The sequence below is a fragment of the Diachasmimorpha longicaudata genome, chromosome 4 (assembly GCF_034640455.1).
Source record: "Diachasmimorpha longicaudata isolate KC_UGA_2023 chromosome 4, iyDiaLong2, whole genome shotgun sequence".
Taxonomy (NCBI): Eukaryota; Metazoa; Arthropoda; class Insecta; order Hymenoptera; family Braconidae; genus Diachasmimorpha; species Diachasmimorpha longicaudata.
The window spans coordinates 8927652-8942812 of record NC_087228.1 but is presented as its reverse complement, the minus strand read 5'-3'; the positions used below and the strand labels follow the sequence as shown (position 1 = coordinate 8942812).

At 39.7% G+C, this 15161-nt stretch overlaps 1 protein-coding gene across 1 annotated transcript in view; it reads left to right on the top strand.

The window, feature by feature from the left end:
* LOC135161750 (hemicentin-2) overlaps positions 1-15161 on the top strand; it is a 177195-nt gene that overhangs the window by 43215 nt on the left and 118819 nt on the right. The window lies entirely within an intron of this gene.

Sequence of the window (15161 nt, the reverse complement as noted above, 5' to 3'; positions counted from 1 at the left end):
AACTATAGACCATTTGCTGATTGAGAAATATTCAAATTTTAGGCTCCATAAAATTTTTTTTTTCATATTCAGACATTTGAAGTCATTTCTTTCATTAAAAAAATCATAATTCGATTTGATAAATTCCTAATAGTTATGTATTTCAATTCAATTGTATTCGATATGAATTCCAGTGGACGACGTTCACTTTTTTCCTGCTCATGAGTTTTGAATTAAATTTTTTGAGGGAATTCATCCGAACTATTTCAAGCTGAGGCGCAATTCCTTATCTGTGAAATTTCTCCACCAGATACCAATCGGTCTTCCAGTGATTACGATTTTGAAAATTATATAAATTGTGTTAACAATTTTAACGAACTTCCGTTTCCTTTTCTGTGTCACGTTTCCCGTCATTTTCACTGAATAACGACATCAAAGGGGGTCAAGCAGGTTTGCTTATTCCCGTTGAGTGAAAACCCACCAGCTGTTAACGATTGCAATCGATGAGTCTATTACTCAGTTCTAACGCAGGTGGTTTGCATTGATGTTAGACTAAACTTTCAGCCAAAGCAAAAGCCATTGGCTCACCGGCTATTGAAAATTGCCAACCAGGGAGCCATTACCAGAATCAAAAATCAATGGGATGGATGGTGATAGCCGAAGAAAGCTATCACCCAGGTTGAAAAATACCCACCTATTTGTAGAAATCTTTCGCTCTCTTTGACAATGACGCATGCAATAAGAAACAGTGATTATTTCAGGCCCACGTCCTCCGAGGATCCTTGGGGAATTCGAGGTTTCATAAAAAGATTGAATTAAAAATGGAGAAAATTGCGGCCTTGATGGGAGCGTTGAGGCATTCGTGTCGTGCTCCAGATTTCACGTTGACTTGGTACGTTTTAAATGTCGTTTGCAACCGGATTTGACGTACCCAGCTATTCCAAGTGGCTGCTTTGGGAAACGAGGCATATGAGTCGTTTGGTGGGCGGTTCCGTTAGAGAGAACATTCCTGAGAATTATTTCGAGTGCTCTTGAGATTATTACGTTCTGCTAGAATTTTTTATTGAAACTTGGAAAATACGAGGTTCTGGGACATGTCGATTCGTGACGCAGTGGGTAGGAAGTTGCGTAATTTGTGATGACAAAATAATTGATGAAGATAATGTGAGGAAACAAGGACATCATTTTTGAAATCTCAGTAATTTCATTAATTGAACTCCTCAATCTGACGTTACAATTTATTTTCTTGTCTTCAAATCCTTCTTAACTCTTCCACCAGAGAATGAAGTTTATCCACTAGATGTGTTTCTCAACTGAACAATAATATAATATATTTACCATATATTACCAGTATTTTTCTCGCGAAGGAAAAATCCTGCCATAAATTCCTCTTTTTTTTCATCCGATACTGAACAATGAAGAGTAAATTTACCCCTCCCTGGGCGATGTGATCCTTGACATTCTGGCGAAAGCCCAATGAAAACTTTGCCAACAGTAATAATTAACCAATAGTGTACACATTGTCAATTGATCTCGATCACTCTGTGTACTCTCTGAAGACTGGCAATTAAAGTTTCGCTTCAACTGTAATTCCGGACAACGCCTGCAGTGGAGTACGGTGCATTGGCCCCGAGGGAAATAAGCGTCGATGCTGCACATCTGCAGCATCAGCGAGGCATCCCCTGTTTTTTTTTCCTCTCCTTTCCTCTCTCCCTCCCACTTATTCCTTAACCCGACGTCATTCGGCCCCTCACGATTGCCACCTTCTGATCCAGTTTTCCTTACTTCTCATACAGACACATATACACCGCATTTTTCATTTCCTTTTAGCGTCTGCTAAACGTCGGATACTGCAACAAAACTTCGTTCAATGGCTCGTCTCTCTCCCTCTGGAATGATATATCCGGGGTCTTAAAAATGCCCGATATATTTCTCATGCACATGTGTCTGAGTCTTCTGCTTTAGCACATTGATGTTTATCATCCGTAAAATTATATTTGTTATCGGAAAATATTCTCATGTTTTTCCACGCGGAGATTAATATTGAGGAAATGCTGTGCCAGGAAGTGGCAAGAGAATATTTAATTACTCCAGATTTTCTAGAAGTTATCATGTACAATGATGTTCTCAATTTATTCACTTGAATTCCATTTCAATTAATGAAAATTACGTCATAAATTATCCAGCGTTTTATCCTCCCAGTTCTAATCAATAGTGATGCGATTCCATTATCATCATAGTTATACACCATGATGCGATAAACTAATTAAAATGATTTTACCAGACCAATGGATTTCCACTGAAAATTACATTCCGCCATTATCCATTACGTTATGAAGCATTAATGGAGTAAAATCACAGTATTGGTAGTCTCGTAATAAGCTACATCAATAGCTGGTGGAGCCACATAGCTGGATAAATAGTTTCACCCCTACTTCATCATCGATTTTTCATTTGCACTAGGCCTGTACCACGGAGTGTTCACACATTTGTGAAATAAACAGGAATTAATATCATGGAAATAGACACTGGGTTCAATGATCATTGCATCACTTAATGATCAGAAAAGCTGTCTGTCTATCGCACCGATGGCTTTTATATGTCTATCAATAGTTGCGGATATATTTCAGTTTAAAGAAATTTAATTTTCAGGACCCAACCGCATTGTCCACATTCGGGAAATCAACTCGTTAAAGAAGGAAATAAATATATTTTGATATAAAAAAACCCACTAATTCCAGATAATTAATGTTTAATAGCAAAATTCCCTGAAATATCAATGAAAAAAATGCTAAAAAAATTTCAATTCAATTCAGTCAATACTTTCATCCACCATAACTCTCCACACCCCATTCAATTCTTTTTTCCCCGAAAATAAACTCTGAAAAACTCATCTCAATCTCGGCAATCTCGATTGAATTCCAAAGGCGATGGTAAAATGAAAAGACAAGAAGTGAGTCCCAATATAAGTAAAGAGGTTTGCAGATTGATTTTCATTGCCATGAAATCCCAACGGTTTGAATCACGATGAATTCCTCAAATGGCCAGGAACAGTAATGAGGGATTCCACGGGTATACACATCGATCCAGTCAAGATGGTTTTCGGTGTCCGGAAGTGAAGAGCGAGGGAGACGAGGGCGAAAGGTTGATTTTCCGAGGATACCAATTACGTTTTGACGATATCCTCCACTTCTCGTTTGCTCTCTGGGAGTCATCGAATGAATAAAAAAAAAAAACGAAAACACTGAGTACTGGAGATTCAAGTGCTTCTTTCTTATACGATACTGGCGATACGCCTGAGAGGAGGCAATTATCTCGCTATCACTGGCGAAAAGATAGAAAATCGAGAGAGGTTTTCATCTCTTCGCATTCATTTTTCCTCCTCCCTCGCCCCCACACCGACCCCACCGCGCCATTCCACCCCCCTCCTCCTACATTTTCAATTACTCCCTGTCTGATTTTGCCGGATACACTCATTCCCATTTTAACGATCTATTATTTCACCCTTTTTTAGGGGAAGTAAATTTAAGGAGTGATGGTGACAATGCACCATTGTCAGGCCCAACGCAAACATCTTATTCAATATTATCTTATTCTCTCCCCGTCTCAATTCCTTTCTATTTGGATTCTCATTTTTATCGCGTTATTTTCACCCCAAGCTTTCCGACGAGGGAAATAAAATTCTCGTTTCGCTGAATACTTCGAGATTATCCACCATTTCTGCTTAATGGACGCATTCAACACACTATATTTTCCCTTTCAGCTATCCCGGTTCCTATAAAATTGCTAATAGAATCTCTTCGGCATTGTATTCTCGGACGATAAAGATTATTAGTCTCATGCAGAACAATTTGTCGATTTGGGGTATAATGGACGTAGGCAGGGGGATGTAACATTTTATGGCACTGGTTTATTTATATGTGAAAGACGTCGAAGGTCGGAGGAGATCAGCTAGAACAATAAGTCAGATATGAAATTAATTTTTCGAGGAAAAATATTTAAAATATTATCTGGGGAGCTGGTCAATTGCCAAAAGTCATTTATATTGTTTTACCCATTTGCTACTGAATTATAAATTCCAATCGACTGAGAGAAGAATCGATTCCGTGTTATTCCTTCAGAAAAATATGACATTGTCTTGAGTCCCAATTGATTTCTCCTGTGGTTTCTCTGCTCTCTCTAGTTATACCTCAATTTGAGTGACAGGAGGCCATTCAAGTGCTGAAAGTATCGAAAAAAAGGAATTTAGGAATCACTCGTGACACGGATCCAACGTGATTTATGATAGAATACCCTCAGTTTTCGAATCATTACTCCGCTTTATTGTCTGCATGGGTTGAAGTACCAATCGATGGGACCTAAATATCGTAGCGCTGGGTAAGATTGGATTATTGTATTTTTAGACTGAGTTGATACAGTTTCAGGTTAAACTCTGGGATTAACTTTTGAATATGGAGATTCAGCGTTTTATAAATGAAATGGGATATCGGGACAAACACGAAATAGCCCTTAAATAAAGTTGTTTTTTTTTATACTGAAAAGCAATTTGGCAACAAAAATATTTTTGGACTATTGTCGTTGTTTCGTCACTCTCTTTTCTGCAATAATATTTACAATTTTCCGACAAATTCGTCGGTTTGAAAATCCCCCGCGATAGAATCACGGGAATCGCTATTTCCATTATCTTCAATTACAATAGACTCTTTTCCCCTTTTTTGTGTTTTTTTTTTCTATTGTATTTTATTTGATTTTTCAACGCGAGAACAGCGGTTATTCGTGCGGCGTATGTTGTACCCTGCATTCCAAAAACTTTCCACGTCGATTGCCGATGTGAAAGAGCACTCAATCCCCGGGTGGCTGCCTCGAAACCACCATCACGCGTATACGCACAATCGCACTACGGAAACGTATTTCCAGCAGGTGGTGGTGAACGACCTACATATATTTGTTGTATTAACTCTCGATTGAGAGAGTATCGGGCTAGTTTTTTTTAACACACCTGTGCGGTTGATTGTTGCTGAACGGATTACCGATTTTCCATGAAATATTTCACCCACCGCAAGACTTTTTTCAATTTTTTTTTCCCCGAGGTTTAACATTAGGCAGGTGCATCTGTTCCTGGATTGCTATGGATTTCCGAAACAAATAATATTTTTTACGGTACAATGTGATAAATATTTACACTTTGGTGTGGCCTTTCCTCGTTAATTTAATTAGCATCATGGACATGAGAACAATCATCGTCAACTGTGTTAGAAAAATTCACGAAAAACATCACCACCGATAATTACGCTCGTGTTCAGTAATTTTTCCTTTCCCCTCTCCCCTACTACAGCAATTTAAATAGCACAGAGACCCCACAATCACCAAAGAATTTCTGCTTTCTTTCTGACAACCTCCATAATTACAGAAACGGTATTCAAGTACTCCGAGTCAGAATGCGAATGCTGTGCGACAAATGAGATGGTATGTACAATTCCGGTAAATAACTCGGCCTGATTGTTTTCCGAGACTCAACGAGGAAAACACTTATTAACAAACTTGTACACTTCATTCTTCCGCCCAGTTCAACATACAGCAGGAAGAATTTTTTTTGTCCCCTGGCACGAGGAAATGTTGAATGAAATTCTATCCCCCCTTCTCCCCATTGCTCCCTCCTACCACGAGAGAACTCTAATACGTGAAAACATGAAAGGAGAAAGGATATTCAGGCTGAGGGAAAAAAGAGGTATCTCATAAATGCAAAAAAAACGAAGGAAAAGCCAAATGCAGAGGGAATAAGTTTCTTTGATATGCAGAGCACTACGTTTGATCGGGTCAATGGCGTTACGAGTGACGTTTTTTTATAACCGATCGATTTACGGTGGGGGGAATAACCCTTCGACAATAACTAAGAGGGAATTCTGTAGTATTTTCAAGGGGTTGCCAACACTTGACGTTGTGGTTTAAGTAGAAAATTCATCGAAGGGTTTCAGTAATTTTTATAACTTGATAATTGTTAATAGTGAGAGATGTTTTCAATCGGAAAATTAGTCACAATGATTGGGCTATTTTCAAATATTTTTCAATTATTAGTTGTTATGTACCAAATGTTTTATTTTGATCGAGAAATTTATGATAACGTGGGGAGGGGGGACTCGGGCGAATGGCCAATTATTTTGTGATAATGCCGTTCAACATCATTTAAATTAATTTAGTTTATTGGGAACTTATTCAATTACTCATGGAGAACACAGGAAAAATGTTGAAAATAGCCCAAAAAAATGTCGGTCTATTCCTCGATATTTTCACTGAATATTTGAACATTCAAAACCTCGAGGGAAATTGCAAAGATCATCTCAATACGCACCAATGAAATATTCCACTCTCAATAACTTTCTCAACCGGAACTCCCCTATGAATTAAAAAATGGCAATAATGACACATCTAAATAATTTTCCACATCCCTTAATTTCCCAAAAACTTACAATTTCGGTCTACACGAGTCCCGACCACGTGTTCGTCTATTCATCGATATTTTCCCTGAATATCTGAAAATAAAAGCTCCTGGTGAATCTCCAAAGGCCTTCCACAATCCCATCGATTGAATATCTCCCGTTAAATCCCCGAAAATACCCCAATCATTACCTAAATACTACTGTTGATCCAGGTCATGTGTTTATCCGCTGGCTAACAGCTCCACAAAAAAAAACCAACTAAAATACCCCGTTTGCCAATGCACCGGTAAATTCAATTAACCAGTCCATGTCGACTATCGTCGTATGAATTTTAAAATGTCCAACTGAATATCAACATTGGCCTCGGGGAGCAGCATACCTCGGAAGGAGAGTTGAAATGGAAAACCGGTAGAAAAAAAAAGCCCCCCTCCCCCCCCGCACACACACACATGCACACAAACCCCCCCAAAATAAAACGAAAGGTGAAAAAGTGACAACGAAATATCGAGCAAACGATGAATGCATAAACAGCAGATTTTAACGAGGGGTTAGGCCGCTATTTTCTCCCGGAATATCGACAGACAATGGCAATGGTGAAGGTGGAACTAATGTAAATTAACAGGTAGCCAAGGAAATGAAAATGTCACTGTATATTTTACGTACATAAATCTGGCTACATAGATGTAAACCAACGTCATTTTCTGCCACTCTCTCACACTCGTTTCCTCTCTCACCCCTTTCAGCCCTCTATCCACCCCTCCGTGACCCTCTGTACCGTCATCTCATCGTTTTATCCACAGTATACACCGATGAATGTACATATACATGAACAGTAGCTTCAGACCATTCTCGGGTGGAGTAACGTATGCAAATTCTCTCAACGGATATATTCAGAACGACCACTGGTTGGCCACATGCGGGACGAGTAAAGTGGGATGGAGAAAGGATGGGGATGAGGTTGGACGTTATAAAATTTAAATGAGCCGCGAATTACCGACGCGTTTCGCACCCGGCTCTATCTGTCCGTAAATCGACAGCGGTGGGATGAATTTTCAAGCTCTGCACGGAGACCTGAAAATCATTGGCCAGTACAATTTTTTTTTTCCTAATTTTTTTTTTTACGAAGGGTTCGCTGCACTCTCATCGGCCAACTCACGGTGGATAATTTATTTAAATTTTATCTCTGCGTTTTCATTAATTAAAGAGTTCTGGGGAATCTACACCCCCGGAAAAGTGTGAATGCAGATTTTCGGTAATTTTATTCGAGGATTTTTCTTTTTTCGGTCTCGTTGATTAAGATTTGAAAGTTGAATAATGTTTGTTGGAATGACGGGTTTTTTTGTGAGTTTGCTTTTCAGTATTTTAGGACGGGAGGATATGGCGAGATCGTCGGTAGGAATTCTTTTGAAACTCCAGACAGATTCGCTGCTATTTGGAGCTATTAAGAGATTAAATTCAAATTTACTTTTCGTGGATTCAATTGTTTTCCCCGGGTAGTAATGCTCGGGGATTGAATTACATCGAGTAATTTAATTTTACCACTCAAAGTCGGATTTGAGACATTGATATCAAAGAAATGGGAGTAAAAAGGGAGTTGTTGGATGAGTTTGGAGTAAGTGGATCCGTTGAGGTTTTGTGGAGAGTTGCAGCCCGTTTTCATCGGACTGTGGCACTTGATCTACCAATCGTTAACCTTTCCACGTGAAATCCTCTTTTTCTCGGGGGCCACTTTGACTCTTGATCCCCTCAATCTGTACCCACGACATCGGATGTTGGGCTTGATCGAGGCTAAAGAGGTGAGTTAAGGCTTTGCGAACTTTCGATGTTTCTTGCGTTAATCAATCGAACCCATTTATTATGGAAACTTCCGAATCCATCTTATGATTTTCACTGGCTGTTCCAGATAAAATGTTTTAATTATGAAAGTTCATTATCTATAGCAGAAAATACAGAACAGAGATGTGTTGGTTAATGACATAAATAATGATGCCATTAGCGAGAAAATTTCGAGGGAAATCAGAGATTTCTCGCAATCGATAAAATCGGAAATTTTCAGTTTCATTTGAATTTTTTATAGGAATGTAATTAAATGTTCAATAGGTAATTACAGTGAAGAGCCGGAAATTATTTTCAGTAACACAAGTCCCAATTTTTTTTTCCAAATTATTCAAATGCATTTCAATTCCAAAAAAATAATCCCGTATCAAAAGCTCAATTCCTATATCCTCCCACCACTAAAAAAAAAGCTCCGTAATTTCCATTGATCCCTCAAGGATTAATAAACCACAAAGAAAATAAAAAACTTTGACATCTCATTCCTCTGGAAAATTCTCATGGGCTGGCTCGTTAATTACTGACGGGTACTCTTCGATTCTGTCGTCCAACTCGTTCACTTGTAGGAATTAATTCCACTCGGGGACGTTTAATCACAATTCCCAGGGACCAAGTTCTCCCCAAGCTGTATAAACCCAAATCCCACTGGATAGAACAGTGACGCCACTGAATTCACCCACCGAGTACGAGTGAGACAGGGTGAATTGAGAAAGGAGACTCGATTTTTCGTTTGTAACAAAGAGAAAAAAAAGAGCCATTTCCAAGAGACGGGGAGAATCTTTACGACACGAACCGTCCATTGGACACCGTAACGACTTTTCACAAACCAGGGAGAACTACCCAACTCAGAACTTTTGCATTGTAATCCAAGGAGGCTCCACTTGCATTCCGAGTTTTCTTTCTACCTTCGCCTCACCCCCATCCCCCACCTCCTCTGGCGGTTGCATTCTCTCCTCTATTTTCAAACTCATCCTCATCATTTCCACTCCCTCCCTCCCTCCCTCACCACAAACGTTAACTTGTGGATTGTGATAATTAAAGGGATGACTTCTTTACATTTCCCACCGAACTTAGTGCCCACTAATTGAAATTGTAATTCTGAAATTTTATCCGATACGTCAGGATGAGCTGTCGAAAAATTTTAATAATTTTCACATTTTTTATATTTGTTCGGTGGCTCGGGAAGAATTGTCGTACCGTCTGGTGAAATTTATCAACTTCTTAGTACCAGTTACCTGATTTTTCTGAAACGGTCAAATAATTTTTATTAAGCGATCGATAATATTCATTAAGGGGTACGGTAATTTCAACTGATTTTCCCTTTACGAAGAAAGACCCAAAGAAGACGATAATTCCTTGGGTTCAGAGGAAAGGGTTACTATGCAAAAGTGACATTTCCTCCGAGGTGGGTGGTACAGGAACACCCACCTCTACTCAAGTGTTTTCATGTCTTCAACATTGCCTTCCGCTCACTCTTTAGGAAATTTTACGCACCCGCAATCTGCTGTAATTGAAAATTCAATTTAATGAACTTGAGACACTTGGCGAGACGCTTTCAACGTCACTTATGCGTCTCGCTTTTGAAAAGGGCTCAGAATATCTAGAATTAGAGGCAATTGCGAGTGAAGTAGTGAGGAATTTCTGACAGACTGTTGAATTACGATTTTCCTAGTAATAATTTAATCACATCTCGTCCTCAGGGGAAAGTTTATTTTTTGATGAGTTTGGACTGTATTATTCAAAATGTAACTGGGGATTTAACGAAACCATAGCTTCGAGGCAACTTATCAGACATTAATCAGCGAAGATCTAGGGGATTTTGGGGGTACATCAAACTATGATCCGACTAACTTCAATATTTTATCTGAAAAGTTGGCGTGCACACAGACAATCACGGTTAAAGAGAGATTATACTCGTAATACCGCAATTCGGGAAAGTTTTCGGTACTAAAATCACATCGTTTTGTGGGGAACAAATTTTATGGGATCGAATGGATGTTGCAGATGATATTGGCATTGGGGGTGTCACTTGAATAACTGAAACATGAGCCGGAACTTCCATATGATCTGTCGTCTTTTTTGTCTCTTACAAATTGCAAGTGTCGTAGCAATATTAATTTTGAGTGTTTTAACTGAATTTTTAAAAAATCAGGAATTTGATATTCATTTTAAAACCAGAAATATCTCTGAAATCGTGAAAAACTTCTCACTGAAAATTATTCTGCTATCGAAAATCACCTCTCGCAGTTGGGGTTTGCATTCTCTACTCTATAAGGGAGTCACGTCAGATAAGATTGTTCCATCAACAATGGCGAGACCCTTCGAATTTCCATACGACATAAAGGACGTCATAAACGCCACCTCGAGTGCAGTCCATGCTTCCATGAAATGAGTAAAGCTATCGTATCTCTGCGATGTGGTGCACCATGGAGCGTAAAGAGCAACAAGTAACCAGGAGCCTCGAGGAAGTACAACTGGACAGGCCACCCCCAGGCACTAGGGCAGAATAGAGGCAGTCATCATCGTCATATCGGATATATACACTAGTATTGTGTCTAAACAACGGCTTACATCCCACGCACACATGGTCATTTCCATCAATTATTCCTTGTTTATGGCTGCCCTCTATTATTTTACAACACCCTGGAGGTGTCGCATTCTGCGCCACCACCTTCGTCTGCCTCTTTTACGGCCCATAACCCTCCTGACAGGGCATTCTTCTCCCAGTATTCCCCGGGTGTCACCTTGATGCATACGGAATGCCGCCTGTGTGTGCAATAGCGGGCCGCAGGGTGATGAGGAAACTCACCTCGTGGGCACTAAAGTCGGGGAGGAAATGATGGGTTGACCTGCTGCATAAATTATTTCGAATATTCGGACCGATAGAGTTGAGAATTTTATTTTCAGGGGGAAATTGAATGTGATAAATTTCGATCCTCGATCAATACACCATTTGCACAAAATCTAAATTTTTCGGGCGTTCCTGGAACGAGAAAAAATCGGTCATTTTAGCGCACCTGTTTGTTAAAAAAAAATAAGAATGAATGATTGATAAGAAATTTACAATTTTCCTTTCGAAATCAAACTCAGTGATAAAAAGCCCTTTCAATCATGGATTTTCATCCAAGAATTCCTTCTAATTTTGCAGTCCTCACCACCAACAAATTAATTAAAGCGAAGCAATTGGGAATTATCAATTGATAATTTTGAAAAATAATTCAACTCAGGGAAAAATTGGACGTATGCACTGGCTGTAGGGAAATAGATCAGATAATTGGATTGGTTTCCACTCCACAACTGTAACTCTGAATTTTCAAAATACCCCTCAACCAAGATGACTGACGCAATAACCACGAGACGTATCGCAGTCGTTCCAGTTACCTCCTCTCTACCAATACCCACTTGTGTCCCGGAAAATCGGCTCGTTAAATTTGCACGCCAATCGACAATGGCACTCCACCCGATGCCACTAACATGAAATGCAACTGATAAAAGCCCCAATGCCTCGTCGCATTGTTTTTTTTTCTTTCATTTTCTCCTCGGTGAACACATCGCGCAGGGAATACGATTTGCGGATAGGGAAATCGGTTATCCAGAGGATTCACGGTATTCAAAGCAAATGACTCTGTCGGGAGCAAGTCGTAGCCCCAAGGAATCGGTGTAATTCGATAATCTCCGAACGAGAGAGACTTACTCGTACGTTGGACCTGGAGAATTTGCCACATCGATTGAGCCCTCCTCCTCTCATTCCCTTTTTTTTCCCTCACAGATAAAGACCCACTTTGTGAAGGGATAAAAATTGTGAATTGGAACAGAGAGCGTCGAGGTTATTTGAAAATTGACTCGGTGAGTGGACTCGGAGCTTTTGCCTTTTTTCTAGTATCAGGTTGAACCTCTTCGCCGGCCGAAGGCGAAATAAATGAGTTCACAGTCAAGGAATCAATCTCTGTATCTTCGACCTTGGAAATTCTCCTAAACAATTTGTAGTCCTCGGGAATTGCGGAGTTGCGATACCGGAGTTTTGACGATTGTGAATTCAAAATCAATTCGAGATAAAATAAAATATAACTGACGAATTTCCAGGACGTCGAATAATGTCCATAAAACAGCTCCGACGTGAACTTTTCAATATAAAATTAAATTTCTCTCTTAAAAAAATGATTCGCCAGCAAAAGTTTTTTATCCTCAGTGAAATTCTTATCGGATTGAACAATAATCCACGAGTCTACGTGCCCCTACGCAATCGGTTTTTTGTCAACGAAAAGTAGTTGCCTCGAAGGGGTCTTGAGAACCGAAGAAGTACGATCTCCTTGAGACTCAGCGATAAGATGAGGAAGAGCGCCGATGGCCAAAGGAAGGTGATTCGAAGTTACGAGGAAAAGAGGGACGAATCGAGATAGTATACCGCAGAGCAACGAAACGAATGAACAAGCACTTTACGACTGGCGGGCACGAGAAAATCCCATTTCTCAAAAAAGGAAAAAGACGAGGAGAGGAAGATGTAGAACTCCTGGGTGAGTACGTACGGTTGGGGTTCAACCCGGGGGTTTTCAAGCTCTGCTCTCTGCCCGCAAACTACAAGACTCCGCCAGGAGGTGAACATCTTGACGATGCGGGTGATCCATGACACATGGACGGTGTAATGGACATTGTGAACATACGTATACATATCGTCTCTGTTGTGAAAACAAAATGTCATCGCTAATGACCAAAAACCCGGGCTCATCCATCTTCCATTATCTGGGTGAAGACGGGTAATTTCTGCTGAGGAGAATTACTTTGAATGACGTAATTCATTTGAAATTGATGTATTACGTAAATGTTATAACTAAATGCGAATGGGTTCAGTCTTTATTTGCAGTTTATCATTCACAAGGGAATTGAATAGATCGTTACATCGTTATCCACCTGGATCACGTGAGAGAGAACATTGGGTTCATGATATTACTGCAGTCCACTGGTTTTGGAGAATATTGGAATGGAACTCGTGTACTTGACAGGTTTCTCGATTTTATCATTTACATTGTAAGTAGATATCTATAAACGTATGTGGCAACTTGTCTTAACAGTACATGACCCCCCAGAATTTATGTGTGCTCATAAAATATTGTAATTATATAATTGAAAAATTCAGTACTTCAAATAATCATAATTTCTCTCATTAAACTATGAGAATATTTTCTTTTCTCTCACTGGAGATTATTAAAACATTTTCATAATTAAGCAATGATTGCATTTGATCTAATTCATCGATCCAATCGACAAATCAACGTAACTCCCGAATGAAGAAGTAAAAAATTTCGCGATTGGGACATTCCAATATTTCTCGAAATAAATCCGGATGTTTTGTCGGCTACAAAAGGGTTATTGTTGCTTATCTTCAGTTAATTATCGAAATACTCCATAAATAAATTGTTATATCGTTCTTCATCTCCATCACATGGTGCAGAGCACTGGATTCGTGTACTCCAGTGCAATCCAGTGATTTCGGAGAATATCCCACTGTTCCTTTAAATGAGTTATGCATTATGCGTCTCTCCGTCTCGTTGCCGTCGACGCTTTGGCCCGTTGGGCGATGTGGAGTGAGGGCTGAGGGGTTAGCCGAGGTAAAACGGATTGTACAAAGTGGACGTTGAAATTGGAATCGTGGTATAATCCTGAACTTGGGAGTGCCGGGGGTGGCCGCGGGGAACTTTTTCCATTACGTCAGACGAAACTGATTAGATTCTCTGAATGGACAACTCCGAGGCTTCTGTGAAATCCTTCGGGAATGACTATGATATTATACGTTACCCAGCACAACTTCCGTGAGGATACTCAGGCGCTATTTCCTTGTCACTTCTGTTTTCCCTGAGACGCTTTTCGCGAGTTGTTACGTGGAATTGAATGGCAATCTTGAGGAGTTCTTTGAAGAATTTGAAGGACAAATACAGGAAAGATTTTATTACGTTTAGTGGATGCAGAGGGAGAGAAATTTTTGATAAAAATTATTCCATCGGTCTGGAAAAGTAAATCCTGAGTCATCGCTTTATTATTTATAACCCGAAATTCAATAAAAGTTAACGGTCGATAATAGATTTTTATTCTAACGTAGAAAATTTTCCAGTTATTTTTATTCTACCCACCCAAGGACTGAAAACATCCCCCGTTACAGATTGTCACATTGGGCCCTCCAGAGTTTATTTTCTCGTGGAAATTACGGAAATTGAGTGTCATTTTTCATTGAACTATTTTTAGAACAAAATTTGTCTTATCTATAGTGAAATTCCTTTAGCACAATACATAAGTAATGCTGGGGTATGTGAATTCGTCTGGGGGAGTAGGGCTCAGTCGATGGGGTATTTCTTTTGCTCACTGAGGCATTGAAAATTCGACTAGATGTATATCAAAATCCCCCTCTATTTATCCGTGGCAGGATATTTGCATCTGAGACGCGGCATGGCTCGGTTGGAAGAGGATGGGGCTCTCGCCGAAGATACGGGGAGTGAGGCTGTTAGACTGTTCGCAGTGGGACTGTTAGAAAAACAGTCTGGTAGATGCAGACGGTTTAAACTAATATGCGTTTGCAAAGTTGGGAAGAGTTTGTGAATTCTGGATTCAGCGAGATCTAAATCATCGAGGAGCACACAACCAATGATAATTCTTGTCTTAAGCTGTTCAGGCGTCATCGCACTGTAATTCCATTGATTGGGGGGCACTCGCAAAAAGATTCAAAATTAGAATAATGAATATTAAATTCCGGTGAATTTTCCAATTGATTTGGCAGCCGACGGTGTCAATGTTTCTGAATTCTGAGAAGGGCTTTATCCGCGTAATTCCCTTCGTTTCTCCTCCGCCTTCAATGCATCCGACACCAATATTGCCCCCACAAACTCCAATCCCCCGTTTATTTCTCAAGCAGTCAATTGAACT